This window comes from Cuculus canorus, chromosome 6 (assembly GCF_017976375.1).
Source record: "Cuculus canorus isolate bCucCan1 chromosome 6, bCucCan1.pri, whole genome shotgun sequence".
NCBI lineage: Eukaryota > Metazoa > Chordata > Aves > Cuculiformes > Cuculidae > Cuculus > Cuculus canorus.
The window spans coordinates 2,362,512-2,377,397 of NC_071406.1; the positions used below are offsets into that span (position 1 = coordinate 2,362,512).

A 14,886-nucleotide genomic window follows, 5' to 3' on the forward strand; every position below is an offset into this window, starting at 1 on the left:
TGATAAAAGCATTTTATGGGCTACGTAGCAGGCTAGCAGGTATATAAATACAGCAATTTTAAATGAGATGATCCTGCTGAGCTTTTAAGTTTATGTTTTTATTAAGTCTGGAAAACTGGGACAGTCCAGAAACTGGGGAGGATGATGAGCCCAAACTCAATATTTCTAAAGGATCAAAGGGATGACTGCTTAGCCTAAGGTCGGACCTGGGTAAGCTCACAGAACACATTATTTCTGCTACAGCAACAAACATTTCAAGTCGTAAAAATTTGCAAAGAAGCATTTGGTGGGATTTAGGTCTCCAAACAAACCCATCATTTTTGAACGGGCAGGATTACGGCTCTGGCTGTGAAAGACAACTGTTACACAGAATAATTGGGGAGAGACCAAAGCAGAGAGCCAAAGCCCTGAACCCTTCTGATTACAAAAATATGTTCTACCCAATTAACCAAGCATGCTTGGGCCAAATTAAAAAAAAAAACAGCTTAGTGACATCTCAACATCTAATTGGTGAAAAGGGCATCTTCAAATAAAAATATTTATTATTCTCCACTTCCCTGCAAAGCTACATTCAGCATTTTTTGTACCGAAAGTATCGACAAGAAGAAACTTCTTGTACTAAACACCAGAGAGGACGTTAAAGAGCAAGTCGAAACACTTGTCTATCATGCAACAAACTGTGCTTTAATAAAACCATACATCAATCTGCACCATTGTGCCCTTGTTCTGCTGATGCCTTCCCCCTCAACTCTCCAGAGCGATTTGTGACAGTTCTTCTCGGACATCACCTCACACATTTGACATGCTAGATTAGGCACAAAGTCGCAGACTGCGTGGCATCGACCCAAGGCGAGCTTTGTAGGAGTTCAGAGATCAGCCCCGAAAACATGGCATTGTGAAAATGAGGTTTTATGGTTACGAGCTCATTCAAAACTTGAGATTTTTTTCCTCATGGAAGAGGAATGAGAGCTTTTTCATCAAAATCAGTGTAAACAGGATTGGGCTATAGGAAAGTGTCCCTGCCCATGGCATGGGGTTGGAACTGGATGATCTTTAAGGTCCCTTCCAACCCAAACTATTCTGTGATTACTATTCCTTGTGACAGGCGGGGTATTAATGAACTCCCTCGCTTCGCCCATTCACCCGGTAGTGCCATGTTATTTCCCCAAACAATTTAACATATTTATGTAGCAGTTAATGAACCAAGTGGTCTCTTTCCAGCCCCGGACTCGCGTAGATCAGGCTGCAGAAGGGCTCTGTTCCCGTGGCAGTTCAGCCAAAGTTCATGCCAGTTTTTATTTCCTGACCTACACGTGAATTCCCGTTGGCACAAGGCATCAAAAATACCAGGAAGCTACGAAGGGACAACAGGGCACTTTCGAGGACCGCATGGCTGCTTTTGCTCATTTCCACAGAGCCCATCTCAAAGAGGGTCGCAGAAGACGCCGCACCGATGTCAGCATCTAATCCTCAGGGAAATAATTGGGAATGGGCTGACTGCTCCCAGCTATACACTTTCGGCACCTACATAAGTTTAATTAACAACAAACTGAGATTTGCACAAAGATCTTTTAGATAATTATCCCATTCAGGTTTTCCTCTTGACAGAAAAAAAAGTTGCACACATTTGTGTGCACCCACATCTAACCAAGACAGGGGTGGCATCCAAATAAATCATCAAAATAAATTAGATGTTCCTCCTGCACTGTTTTATTATTTGTACTGCTACCCTTTGCTCTACAAGGACTCTCACAGACTTTGTGGGAGATTCCCCTTTGCAGAAATTTCCACAATTAGTTAAATTTAAAAAGGAAAATTAATACGGTTTCATATTTTACATCACGAGGTACTGAAATTCAAACACTCCACTGCCATCCCTCCAATTATAGTGAATATTTTATTTGGTATAAACATTAGAAAAGCTACATATCTTTAATGCCATGTTAAAGAAACCCAGATTAGAACTGATCAATTAGTCGTCTTTCAGCTGTCTGGTTAATCCGTGGAGCAAACAAACACTGCTCTCATTAATTCATTCAGATTGTCAATAGCTCTTCTGGAAAAACAAAACCCAACATAACCCAAAACAAACAACTTCCCCTTATTCTTTACAAGGCTTTCAAGTGTTATTTGCATTCAATGGCAAATTAATTACTTGGCCCTTGTCGTCCTAGAAAAAGCCACTTAATTCCTTTATTTTTCTAACTTGTTGGTGAAAAATCCAATTAAAAGAGAATTATCATCTCCACTCTGATGGGAAGATATAAAAAATGACATCTTATAGTGGGAGGTGTCCCTGGGACATGTTGGAACTGAATGAAATTTAAGGTCTCTTCCAACCCAAACTGTTCCTGTGGCTGTTTCACATTTCCAGTTTCACACCGATGCATTTCAGTGGATGCTTCTGAGATGGAGACCTTAGTATTTGTCTGCACATACGTGGCCTGGGAAGCTGAGCAGCAGGACAGGTTCGCCTTCCTACAGGGAAGCCCTTTGCTCTGAAGAACGCTGCTCTGCTGTAGTCTCCCACCCTCGTTAATGCCGTTACAATTTAGGGGTGAACCTGACTCCAACGGAGCCTGCCAGAGCAGTGCAGTCTGCCAGGCCTTGGGGTGTGCTATTCATAGCTAAAGTTAAATAGCTAAATAGCTAAATAAATGCTAGTTTTAATTCATCTTTCTGAACCTTAAGTGACCCGAATCACTTTGCTGTTCAGAGCTCAGTTTGGAGGCAACTGCTCATGAAGTGAATTAAATATCAGCAAGAAAACTCCATGACTAAAGCAGAGAGTTATTAATTCCCTGTTGTAACTGTCTCCCTATGCATTTAATATTCCATTTGGTTTTCATACAAGCCCTGTATCCCCCCCTGCATTTCACCTACAGCTAATCACTGTCAATCATTCCTCCAATTTACTGTGTGCAAATCGCATAAGCGAGGATATGAGCTTAATGCAATATTCTCATCAAAAATACTTTTGTTATATAACACAGAGAAACAAGAAAACATTACTAGGATCATTAATTATCTGCTAATATGTCATAAGGCTAACGTGCATATATTTATATTGCTCTTTTTTAATGACAACAAACCAAGATACTGCATAGAGCTAAACACTGTTGCAATAGAATCACTGCAAACAAAAAAAAACAGGCTCTCATCAGCCTGGATTTATCACAAAAATAGACTTTAAAACAGTCTTTATAGCCATCTTCCAGTACCTGAAGAGGACATAAAAGAAAGCCGGGGAGGGACTGTTTACAAAGGGTTGTAGTGATAGGATGAGGGGCAATGGGTATAAACTGGAGAGGGGCAGATTTAGGCTGGACATAAGGAGGAATTTCTTCACTATGAGGGTGGGGACGCCCTGGAACAGGTTGTCCAGGGAAGTTGTGGCTGCCCCATCCCTGGAGGGGTTCCAGGCCAGGCTGGATGGGGCTTGGAGCCCCTGATCCGGTGGGAGGTGTCCCTGCCCATGGCAAGGGGTGCAACTGGATGGGCTTTGAGGAACCTTCCAACCCAAACTGTTCTATGTTTCTATGAATTGTTGCTTCAGCCCTTCAGAAATAATTACCTGGAGATCACACGTTATTTGCTGTGTTGATTCATGGTTGGCTTCAATTAACAGCAGTGAGTAAGGGTAGAAATAGCAAACTTCCCTGAAACTACGGTTGTCTGTCTGGCTGATATTTTCTGAAGACAACAGAATTCTATTCACGAGTTCATTTTGTCTCATGGCAGAAGTAACGCATACATGAATAAAGCTACCTAAACAATGGCTAAGGGGAAGAGGAGGCAGGAAAACCACTCACTGGGAACCCTACATGAAGACTCTGTGGAGTCATTGGCCATCTCCCAGTGCCCATCGTATCTGGTAAACCTTGGTTTTGGTAATACAAGCAGAACAAATGAAAAATCACAAGAGTGAAGCACACTAAGGCAGGTGCCTGGGATCCAGGACACTGGGAGTGGACATTGTCTGAGATCAACAGAGAAGGAAGAGTAGCTGGGGTGACAAGAGTTCGGGTTGTCCAGGATGGAGAGAAAACCACATTCACTGAATAATTTTACCACATCCCTTTATACTCCAACCCATAAGAAAATAAGGAAAATGCAGAAGCTAATGGGTCTTCCCTCCCGCCTCTGTGTCCCCACTTACAAAGAGAGACGCTCGTATAAACAAGCCTGACTTGCCTCACCGAGGTAAACTGAGCATGAACCTCTAGAGAACATTTTGTGGGCAGGTTCCCATGCAGAGTGGTCAGGCAGCCTCTTCAGGGTTCTGAATCCTCATCCCTCTTTTGCCTTCAGCTGTAACCAGCCCCACAACGTGATGTCTCATGCATTTGCCCTAAGACCCCAGTTAACACCTTCCACCGACCACCTGATGCACTTTCCCCTCTGCCGGTGCCCATTGCATTCAGCTGAGGCACCATCATACCAGTGGTTCATTAGAGGGCAACTATTACATGTGATAAAATATAACATATTTGGTTATTAGGAATGGGGAGCTAAGGCAGATGCCTTCTCCTGCTCCATCCTCAATCTGCTCCATCAAAACTCTCATCTCCTGGAGATCGGGCTTCACTGTACATTCCTTTGTTTATCTCTGCATCTGCTCTGTCTTTTGCTAGTTCCAAATGCCTCATCACCTTGGCATTAGAAAGTCCACTTTCCCAAGGTACAGAGTGTTTATGGAGCATCATCAGTAATTCCAGTGTCTGCCAGCTCAGAGATGTTATCTTTGACATAGCCGAAGAATACCTCAAAATCATGCTCCAACTCATCTGCCTTAAATGCTCACCTACAGAACACGCTGAAAGCAGACCTAGTTTTCAAAATGTGCCCTCCCAATTTAACCAGTTGCTTAACTTTCACACGTGAATCATCTGCCATTCCACAATATATAACGTTCATTATGTCACCACTGACATTTTCACTGCTGGAAGACCATGATTTACTGGTTTTCATTAGGCCAGATCTCCCCTCTCAGTCCTACACCCAACTTCTTGAGGAATCCACGTCTGATTGGTGAAATGTTGATCTGACTCAAAAATACACTGTTCTTCACCTAAACTTTTCTGACAATTATGTCCAATGCTGACAGTCAGCACATACCACTATAAATAACGAGCCCGAGAGCACAGCTCTCCCTCCAAACTTGGAAGAAAATAGGCTTCTAGCAAAGATGCTCCACAACCACAACATATTTTTACCACACAAATACAAAGGAATATTTAAGATTAAGTAAAACCATTTTCTTTAAAGCATTTGGACTGAAACATTGTAGAGTTGTGCTTTCCGTCTGAAGCACTAGGTCAGTATTGGCATCTGGCAGTGGGACCAATACTACCAAAGGAGCTGCTCTTTCCCAAAAAGACATTATTTGTCAAAACTTGTGAGTTTATATCGTCTAAAAGACTCCCAAAGTACAGAACATGCGACCTCACATTTTAAACTCTCTCCAAAATTTCTTCAAAATACAAATTTAGATGAGATCTTAGGCAGAAATGTTTTGCTGTTCAGGTGGGGAGGCCCTGGCCCAGGGTGCCCAGAGCAGTGGGGGCTGCCCCATCCCTGGAGGGGTTCCAGGCCAGGTTGGATGGGGCTTGGAGCCCCTGAGCCAGTGGGAGGTGTCCCTGCCCATGGCAAAGATGTTGGAACTGGATGGGCTTTGAAGTCTCTTCCAACCCAAACCATTCTTTGATTCTGCAATTCAGTTTTCCCCTCGCACAATTCCATAGCATAGCAATTTTCCCAAAAGCCTGCCACAAATCATCTGCCGACTCCACCTGTCGGGATGCTGCCTCGGCTCCAGCAATTGCACTACTTTGTTAGAAGCCAAACCGCTCCTCTCATTTTCTTATCTGCAAATTACACTGAGATAAACTCCACACATAAACCTTCATGAGCACTGAAAATTGAAGTGTTGATGGAGTGAGAAAAGCTCAGCTCATGGGTGATCCAGGTCTCGTGCTGCTTCTTCGGAGCTCCCGTAGACTGATCCAGTCCTCCACCACAAGTCAGATCAACTGATCTGTAGTGGTTGTGAATGCCTACAAGTCCTGCCTGTTTAAGAACACATGGATTTCCTTACACTTCTTTCCTATCCAAGACCTCCCTAAGCATTGAGAAGCCACTCTGGAAGGCTGAAAGCTCCTTTGCATTAACAAGGAATCGCCCATGGGTCAGCACAGCCTGTGTTCCTGTGCAAGGTAGATACCTGACAACACAGCCAGGCCAGCAAACACAGAATCATAGAATGGTTTTGGTCAGGAGGGACCTCAAAGCCCATCCAGTTCCAAGCCCTTTGCCATGGGCAGGGACACCTCCCAGTGGCTCAGGGGCTCCGAGCCCCATCCAACCTGGCCTGGAACCCCTCCAGGGATGGGGCAGCCCCCACTGCTCTGGGCACCCTGGGCCAGGGCCTCCCCACCTGAACAGCAAAACATTTCTCCCTAAAATCTCATCTCAATCCCTCCTCTTTCAGGTTAAACCCTTGTCCTATCACTACTGTTATGTCAACAGACAGCTTTGCGCATGGATTCTGCACTCCCTAACACAGGGCGGCTACACCAATCCTCCACAGATGAAGTGGGGCAAGACGAGGCCAAGAAGGGGTAGTCAAACGTAATGCACCCCCAGTTAGTGGCGCACGGCCCTCCTTCACCCCAGCATCACACCCAGCATCATTTGGGTGAGCTGCACGAGCGGGTGGTGGAGAAGACAATGCCATGGCACAAACACCCATATGCACACACAGCTCCTGCTCCAGCCCAGCGTTGGCACACAGGGGTCACTGGTGGGAGTATACAAGCTAAAAACGTGTGGTTATCTCAGTGATTAGACCCTCAATGCTCCTCTAGCTGGAACCCTGCAGGGTTTGCTTCTATATTTAAGCATAAATCCTTGCTAACTCCAAGAACGTGAGGAAACCAGAAATTCCCTAGGGAAGACACTTCATCTGCTCTGTTTTCCTCTGATATGCTGGGCCTGGCTGCACTGACATTTAGGTCAGCAGAAAAACCTCCTGGTGACCTCCAGCAGCAGCTCCCTAGGGCTGCCGTGGCACGGCATGGCGGGAGAAGAGCCCTCCAGCAATGCCGGAGTGAGGTCCGGTGGCAGCACAGCCGTGCTCCCTAACCCGCCTGGACCTGGCACCTCCGGCACCCCCCGCAGCCTTCCACATCAGCTCCTAATTGCAACCACAGCTCCGAGCACCACAATTAGGAGTCCACGATAACAACAGCTTGCTCACATACCTCATTCATCCAAGCGCCGGAGCCAAAGCAGAGCCGTCGGGTCTGGCACCGAGAAATCATCCCATTCTCACCCACCACCAGGCAGGTCCCTCGTCTGCAGCGTACAAAACCCCTCGTAACACAAGTGCTTTTCAAAATCTACCTTTCTGCAGAGAAGGGAGAGGTAACCCAAGAGATCTAGGCCTGCTGAGATGGGGCAGGATAAGGCGGGCAGTAGCCAAGCCTTTCCCAACCGGGGGAACAGTATCCCTCTGAACTCCTTATAAAGTTATACAGCAGCGTGAGAAGCACCAGGAATTAATTAGAAAACAGGTTTCCACATCTGATCAGGTGTCTGCTTTTTCTGCTACAGCTTTGTTTACAAGGAAGACGGCCACCACACCTGACTCCTCCAGCTCAAGCTGACACCTATTGCTCTGCACATGATCCTGCAGAGAGGAAAAAAAGCACTGCTCGAGGTAAAAGTGGGAGAGAAATAAAGAAAAAAAATATACCGGATAGGAGTTTGCAGAGCGTGCTCTTACATTTGCTCTCTGTGCACATCCCTGCTTCCTCCTCACACAATAAAACTAACAGGAAAGGTCTCACCCCTCCACAAGGGATTTGTTTCTTCCAGACTCACTCACTATAAACCCTAAAGCTTCGCACTTGGTAGACATGAAAATTATTCACCTGAGAAAACAGAATCATTAGTGGTTTAAGGCTTTGTTTTATAATCTTTCTGCTAAAAAAAATAATCACTTTTACCCCCCAAAACCGGGGTAAAACAAAGTAGCTACAATTCCTGCAGGCTAAACCCCTCCATGGTTTTATCTGACAGTGGAGAGGTATTATTTTCTTTTAGTCTATGTGGAAAAATGTTCAGTCTTCACAACTACAGTTCTGCAGTGAATCATAGAATCATGGAATGGTTTGGGTTGGAAGGGACCTCAGAGCCCATCCAGTGCCACCCCTGCCATGGGCAGGGACACCTCCCACTGGCTCAGGGGCTCCAAGCCCCATCCAACCTGGCCTGGAACCCCTCCAGGGATGGGGCAGCCCCCACTGCTCTGGGCACCCTGGGCCAGGGCCTCCCCACCTGAACAGCAGAACATTTCTCCCTAAGATCTTATCTCAATCTCCCCTCTTTCAGCTCAAAACCATTCCCCTCATCCTGTCCCTGCCCTCCCTGATCCAGAGCCCCTCCCCAGCTTTCCTGGAGCCCCTTTCAGCACTGGAAGCTGCTCTAAGGTCTTCTTGGAGCCTTCTCTTCTCCAGACTGAACGACCCCAACTCTCTCAGCCTGTCCTCATACGGGAGGTTCTCCAGCCATTGGACCACCTCCGTGGCCTCCTCTGGAATTGGCAGACCCAGACCAAAGCTGACACACTGCACTGTGAGATCGGGTGAGTTTTCCCCCCTGGCAGCGGCAGAGGGGGACGGGGCAGGAACCCAACCCCAGAGCACAAACCCCAGAACTCCATCCGCTGTGCTCCCGCATCCGGATCATTGCAGCAGCCCAGAGAACACCGTCTTCTCAAAGCAGAGGAGAAGAAATAAAACATGTGCCATTCAACATGTGACAGGCTCGCGCTGGTATTTCCATTTCTGATTGAGCGTCGGGGGGATGGTTTCTCTGAAGCTCGAGGCCACGCTGCTCTGCCAGAGATATGATGTCATGTAACTACATTTCTGATTCCCAGCCAGTTTGAGCAGTAATATTAAAGGAAGCCAAAATGAGCTTCCTGTGCTAAACTGGAAACAAAAGAGCACTTTTCAACACTGCCCTCGGGGTTAATAGAAATATTTATGTTCGACTCAAGGCACAGTTACCATTTTATCGCACTATCAGCTCCTACACACATAGAGCAAAATACAGCGCGGGCTCTTACCTAGTGGAGCTATATTTAAGCCAGATACACAGAGGCTTCGAAACAGTGGTAGGCAGCAAACCACCAGCTCAGATTGTGCACCATAGGACATTCCTGCCCAGCTGCTCATCTCCCAGACATAGAACACATAGCGTGGAGTAGATGAAGTAACCTCAAACCCCAGCTGGAGACAGAGGAGTCACTATTTGTTTGGAATTATGTGAAATGATAGAATAGTTTGGGCTGGAAGGGACCTTAAAGATCATCCAGTTCCACCCCCTGCCACAGGCAGGGACACCTCCCACTGGATCAGGCTGCCTGAGGCCCATCCAACCTGGCCTGGAACCCCTCCAGGGATGGGGCAGCCCCCACTGCTCTGGGCAACCTGGGCCAGGATCTCACCACTCTCATCACGAAGAAATTCCTCCTCATGTCCAGTCTAAATCTGCCCCTCTCCAGTTTATCCCCATTGCCCCTCATCCTATCACCACAAACATCTGTGAACAGCCCCTCCCCAGCTTTCTTGGAGCCCCTTCAGGTACTGGAAGGTCACTATAAGGTCTCCTTGAAGCTTTCTCCTCTCCAGGCTGAACAACCCCAACTCTCTCAGCCTGTCCTCAGATGCGAGGTGCTCCAGCCCTCCGATCATCTTTATAGCCTCCGCTGAACCCATTCCAACAGCTCCATCTGATCTCTGTAGACAAACAGGAGTTTTAACCACATTGAAGTCAGGACTGTAATTACAGGTCAGACGTGGAGAGAATCTGCAAAGTGGATGTTACAACTCACACCAAGGCCAACGGCTGATTAACTCCAACAGCATTTTATCTGCACAGATTCACTCTCCTGTCACCCGACTGTCCCTGAGCACCAGCCGTGGAGGATGGCACCCTTGAAGAACCAGGCTCAGTAGATTTATCTCACAAAGTTTGAGCAGGGCTCAGCAACAGCAGTGAAAGATGCTCAAAGCTCTGGTGATGCTTTCTTTAAGCAATCTCAATGTATCATTTTAAGTGTCAGAGGATCAAAAAGTTTCAGATGACACAAAGTGCCGTATTATACCATCAAGTCTCATGTCTTGCAAAGTCTGCCCATAGGACATGACTTTTCTAGTACTTCTGTGGCTCCTACCGGCTCTTCCAGCACCCAGCAGTGCAAGGCAGCTGCTGCATACACAGCCATGCAGGGACCCAAATGTCATAGACTCATGGAATCATTAAAGTTGGAAAAGACCTCCAAGATCATCCAGTTCAACTGTCAGCACGACACCATCATGCCAACTAAACCAAAGCGCCAAATTTACCTGTATTTTTAATACCCCCAGGAATAGTAACTCTACCACTGCCCTGGGCAGCCTCTGCCAGGGCTTCACCACTCTGTCAGTAAAGAAATTGGTTATAATTTCCAGTTTAAACCTCCCCTGGCACAACTTGAGGCTATTTCCTCTCGTCCTATCACTTGTTCCTTGGGAGAAGAGACCAGCACCGTCCTCACCACAGCGTCCTTTCCAGGAGCGGCAGAGAGCGATGAGGTCTCCCCTCAGCCTCCTGTTCTCCAGACTGAACAGCCCCAGGTCTCTCAGCTGCTCCCAAACACCCTGTGCTCCAGACCCTTCCCCAGGTCCATCCCCTTCTCCAGATGTGCTCCAGCCCCTCAATGTCCTTCTTGGAGTGAGGGGCCCAAAACTGAACCCAGGATTTGAGGTGAAGCCTCACCATTGCTAAGTACTGTGGGATAAAATCCCTTCCCTGCTCCTGCTGGCCACACCATGGCTGATCCAAGCCAGGATGCTGGTGGCCTTCTTGGCCACCTGGGCCACTGCTGCCTCATGTTCAGGTGGCAAATATGTCCTGTGTTCAATGAACATACCAAGATGGGCTTGAACCCCAGGAGATGGGGCAAGAAAGACCTGACAGATTAAAGATACTTACAGCTCCTGGCAGCACAAGGAGAACTGTTGCCCCACTGGAGACAACAGTCACAGTCTCACTCCTGCATAATGAACCGATTTTAACAGCACTGCTGTGAATCCTGGTGCCCTGAGAAATACCGAGTTCAAGACACAGATCTGCAGGTGTTTCGGATTCAAAAAGAACAAGCAGATATTAAAGTCTTACTTAGAACGCTTGAGAATAATGCGAAAAATCCAACAAACGAAAGGCACTCAGACAGATCCAGTTAAGACTGCTAACGGTCATCCAGCCCCGCCAGATGCTGCCAACAGCTGCTGGAAGCACACACAATCGTTTCAAGACAAATCACCTTGAAAATAATCCTCCCTCAAGAAAGCTTCTGATAGCCAACAAATGTAAACCGCTCTCAGACATCCATGGAAAGCAGAGGACTGTAAAGATCTCAGAAAAGCAATTATATCTCATGGACACTGATGAGAGAGAAATGGAGAGAAGACCTCAACAAACATAGTTATCAAGTATTCTAGACCAAACGGGACAAAACTCAACCGAAAGACTCAAAGTGCTCTCTGTTCCTGAAGATGCCACATGCAAAGTAGCAGGCAGGTGTTGGATGAGCCTTGGAAATTTGAGCATCCATCAAACTGTCACTGGGCCCCAAGTGCAGAGTGAATCAGAATATCCCACACAAACCATTTTTTCCACTGTCTGAAGATACCTGAAGGTTTATGAAATCATAGAATCATGGAATGGTTTGGGCTGGAAGGGTCCTCAAAGCCCATCCATTCCCACCCCCTGCCATGGGCAGGGACACTTCCCACTGGCTCAGGAGCTCCAAGCCCCATCCAACCTGGCCTGGAACCCCTCCAGGGATGGGGCAGCCCCCACTGCTCTGGGCACCCTGGGCCAGGGCCTCCCCACCTGAACAGCAAAACATTTCTGCCTAAGATCTCATCTCAATCTCCCCTCTTGCAGCTCAAAACTCTTCTCCCTCATCCTCTCCCTGTCCCCTCATGATCAAGAGCCCCTCTCCAGCTGGGAGCTGCTCTAAGGTCTCCCCAGAGCCTTCTCTTCTCCAGGCTGAACAACCCCAACTCTCTCAGCCTGTCTGTGTATAGGAGGTGCTCCAGCTCTCGGATCATCTCCATGGACTCCTCTGGCCTCACTCTAACAGATCCATATCCTTCCTGTGCTGAGTGCTTCAGAAATGCAGAACTTCTTCCTGCTACATTTTACTGAAAGTTACTATATTTTTTCCAAACAATCTACAGATAATGAGTGTGCTGAACACCCCACCAGCCCTTGCCCTGCTGGGTAACAGCAACAGCTCCGTTCCAATCCCGGACCCACTATCACTCAATCAGTAAGATGCTCTGGTGCGCACTCTATACGACAGAGGTACCAACACGTTGTACAAAGACAGTTTTCTGCTCACATTAGCAACACGGGATTGTTGCTCCAAGACTGGAAAACCTCTTCCCATAACACGTTCTGTGAACGGGTGCCAGATACAACCCTGCTAAATACACTGCAGTCTTGAATCTGAATTACCACAGCAATAAGTGTCTCTGTAACAAAGCAGCGTTTATGATGCTGATTCTGCTTTTTGTAACCTCAATCTGATTTTCATTCGGTGGTATCAGACAGAGCCTTTCACATTTATTTGGAGTGCTGAGCCAGACAAACGCCCTCGCAGCATAAGAATTAAAAGAGAAAAAGTGTGTCATCTGTAGAGTGCTACACACCTTGCATAGCAACGCTTTGGTGCATGGTCCAAAGCACCAAAACCTGTACTAATCACCTTTAGCTCATTAAATTACAAAGCTTTGGCCCAACTTTAGCGGCTGGCAGATGATCAAGCTCTTAGTTGATGTGACTCAAACTAATCCACTAAAAGGCATTTAGGAGACAGCTAGGAAATAAGTATTTTTATATTGTTAGAAGTGCTAGAAAGTTTAAATGACACCAAACTCTCAAGGTGAGGGAAGCAACACCCAGCTCCGTGTATGAGGACTTTCCATCTCAAATCCCACCACCGGTCAAATGCACCCAAGAGTGATATTTCTATATCCTCTCAATGGAGAGGGACAAAAAAGTAACCCATTACTGCATCTCTCCTTTTTTATCATTCTTTTGATCCTGTTTTCAGCATGATTTCCTAGGGAAAGGAAGATTTTGCCATTGTATTGGAATATGTGTCATTATGCGCCTTTCTGCTCCCTTCTCCATCCAAAGCAACACTCAGACCCATCAGTGGCATTCAGTCAAGCTGGATACAGAGGTACAAGCCCGGAAATTAGTGAACATGCACTGCAAACAATCTCTAAATTCCTCAGTTAAGGCAATACTGTAGCTTGCATTAGTATCTCATTAGACAAAAAAAGTTCCAACCCCAAAACCCACCACCACCACCAAAGAAACGAAACCAAACCCAACAGAAAGAAAGAGAGAAAACTCTGAAGTGCCTCAATCATGGAAAAAATCAAATTACAAGCCACAAAGCAGCATAAAACACAGAGACAAGAAAACAGGCTTCAACAGACATGGGATTCATGGTTTCTTTGGAGCAAGGCACGTTGCTGGCTAGCTTGCCGTCAAACTGGGTTGTACACGAAGATTTTCACTTCGTCTGTCCCATAAAGCCAAGCATTCATTGTATGAACACCAAACTAAATAACACCAAATGTTATTCTAAAGTAAAATATTTTCATGTATATAAAATTCTGCCTTAGTGAAGCAGGTAAATACACGTTGGTTTAACAATGCTCTTCACTGCCTCCATTGAAATTCGCTCAATAAAGTTGTACTACCGTAAAATGCTCATAAGAATAAAAAATAATGAGAAAGTCTTTTTGCTTTTTGCCACTCAAACATCTGATCTAGAACCAAGGCAGAAGATATTTACAAATTCTTTTCGCTGGGAAAAAGTAAGAAAACTACAATAAGAATTTTTCACATAATTTAAAACCACATTAAATAAAAAATTTCTATTATATGTCAAAGCACTGTCCTGTTTGGTCTATGCAAGCTAAACCCTTGTTGAAAGCATCTTAATAGCAATTAAACTTTCATACTTACATAGCAGCTTGCCTAACGCTGATAAAAGAACTGTAAAAGCTTTTCAATCCTTGAAGGTCAACCAACACATAAATAAATACACATGCACATATATATATATACACACACACACACACACACATACAAACACTCATCATTCAGAGGAGACAGGAGGTAAAATAAGGTGGACAAGGACGCTGCATCTTTTCTTGGGCCAGGAGGAATCAATAAATTTTTCACTACCCGCCAAGTTCTTCTTGTAGTTGACTCTCTTGGATGCTCTGAAACATCGTAATCATTACCCAGCAAATGAACTTGTTCAGAATAAGTAAAACCTACCCAAAGTCACAGCCGTTGCCCCAATGACACAGGGTTCAAGTTCAACATTTCCAGTTGGCTCCACACAAGACAGACGTATCCCTACCCTACGCTCACCCGCTCCTCCAACGCCGCTCGGCACCGTGACCAAAGACACTGGCCACCACCCTCACCAGCCCCTCTTATCTTGCTGACGAGGAGCCTCGCTGGGGGCTGGAAGCTCCTTAAGAGAATGAACTCATCTCAAGAGATATTAACTCTTAATATCTGCAGACTGGCATCTGCTTCCTCGACAGTTTAACCTCAAATGTTTGTCTGGAAAGAGCGCTGTAAAACCAGTAGGGATTTCTATGAAATCCAGCCCTGTACTGGTTTAGCTTCAGACTCTTTCTATATTAACACAAGAATCCCAGGAAAACAAACTCCTTTGGCTAAATATTTAAGGCCGGGAAAAAACTGAAAGTGCTTTTGATCATTAGCAACCAG

At 46.0% G+C, this 14,886-nt stretch overlaps 1 protein-coding gene across 6 annotated transcripts in view; it reads right to left on the reverse strand.

Moving 5' to 3' along the window:
* LYPD6 (LY6/PLAUR domain containing 6) overlaps positions 1-14,886 on the reverse strand; it is a 50,808-nt gene that overhangs the window by 19,088 nt on the left and 16,834 nt on the right. Inside the window, exon 1 of one of the 6 annotated variants that reach the window (XM_054069358.1) lies at positions 14,422-14,544. The exons of the other annotated variants lie outside the window; for them this stretch is intronic. The gene's annotated coding sequence lies outside the window, so the exon portion shown is untranslated. Of the gene's footprint in view, positions 1-14,421; positions 14,545-14,886 lie in introns of those variants that run through there. 6 annotated transcript variants of the gene reach the window in all.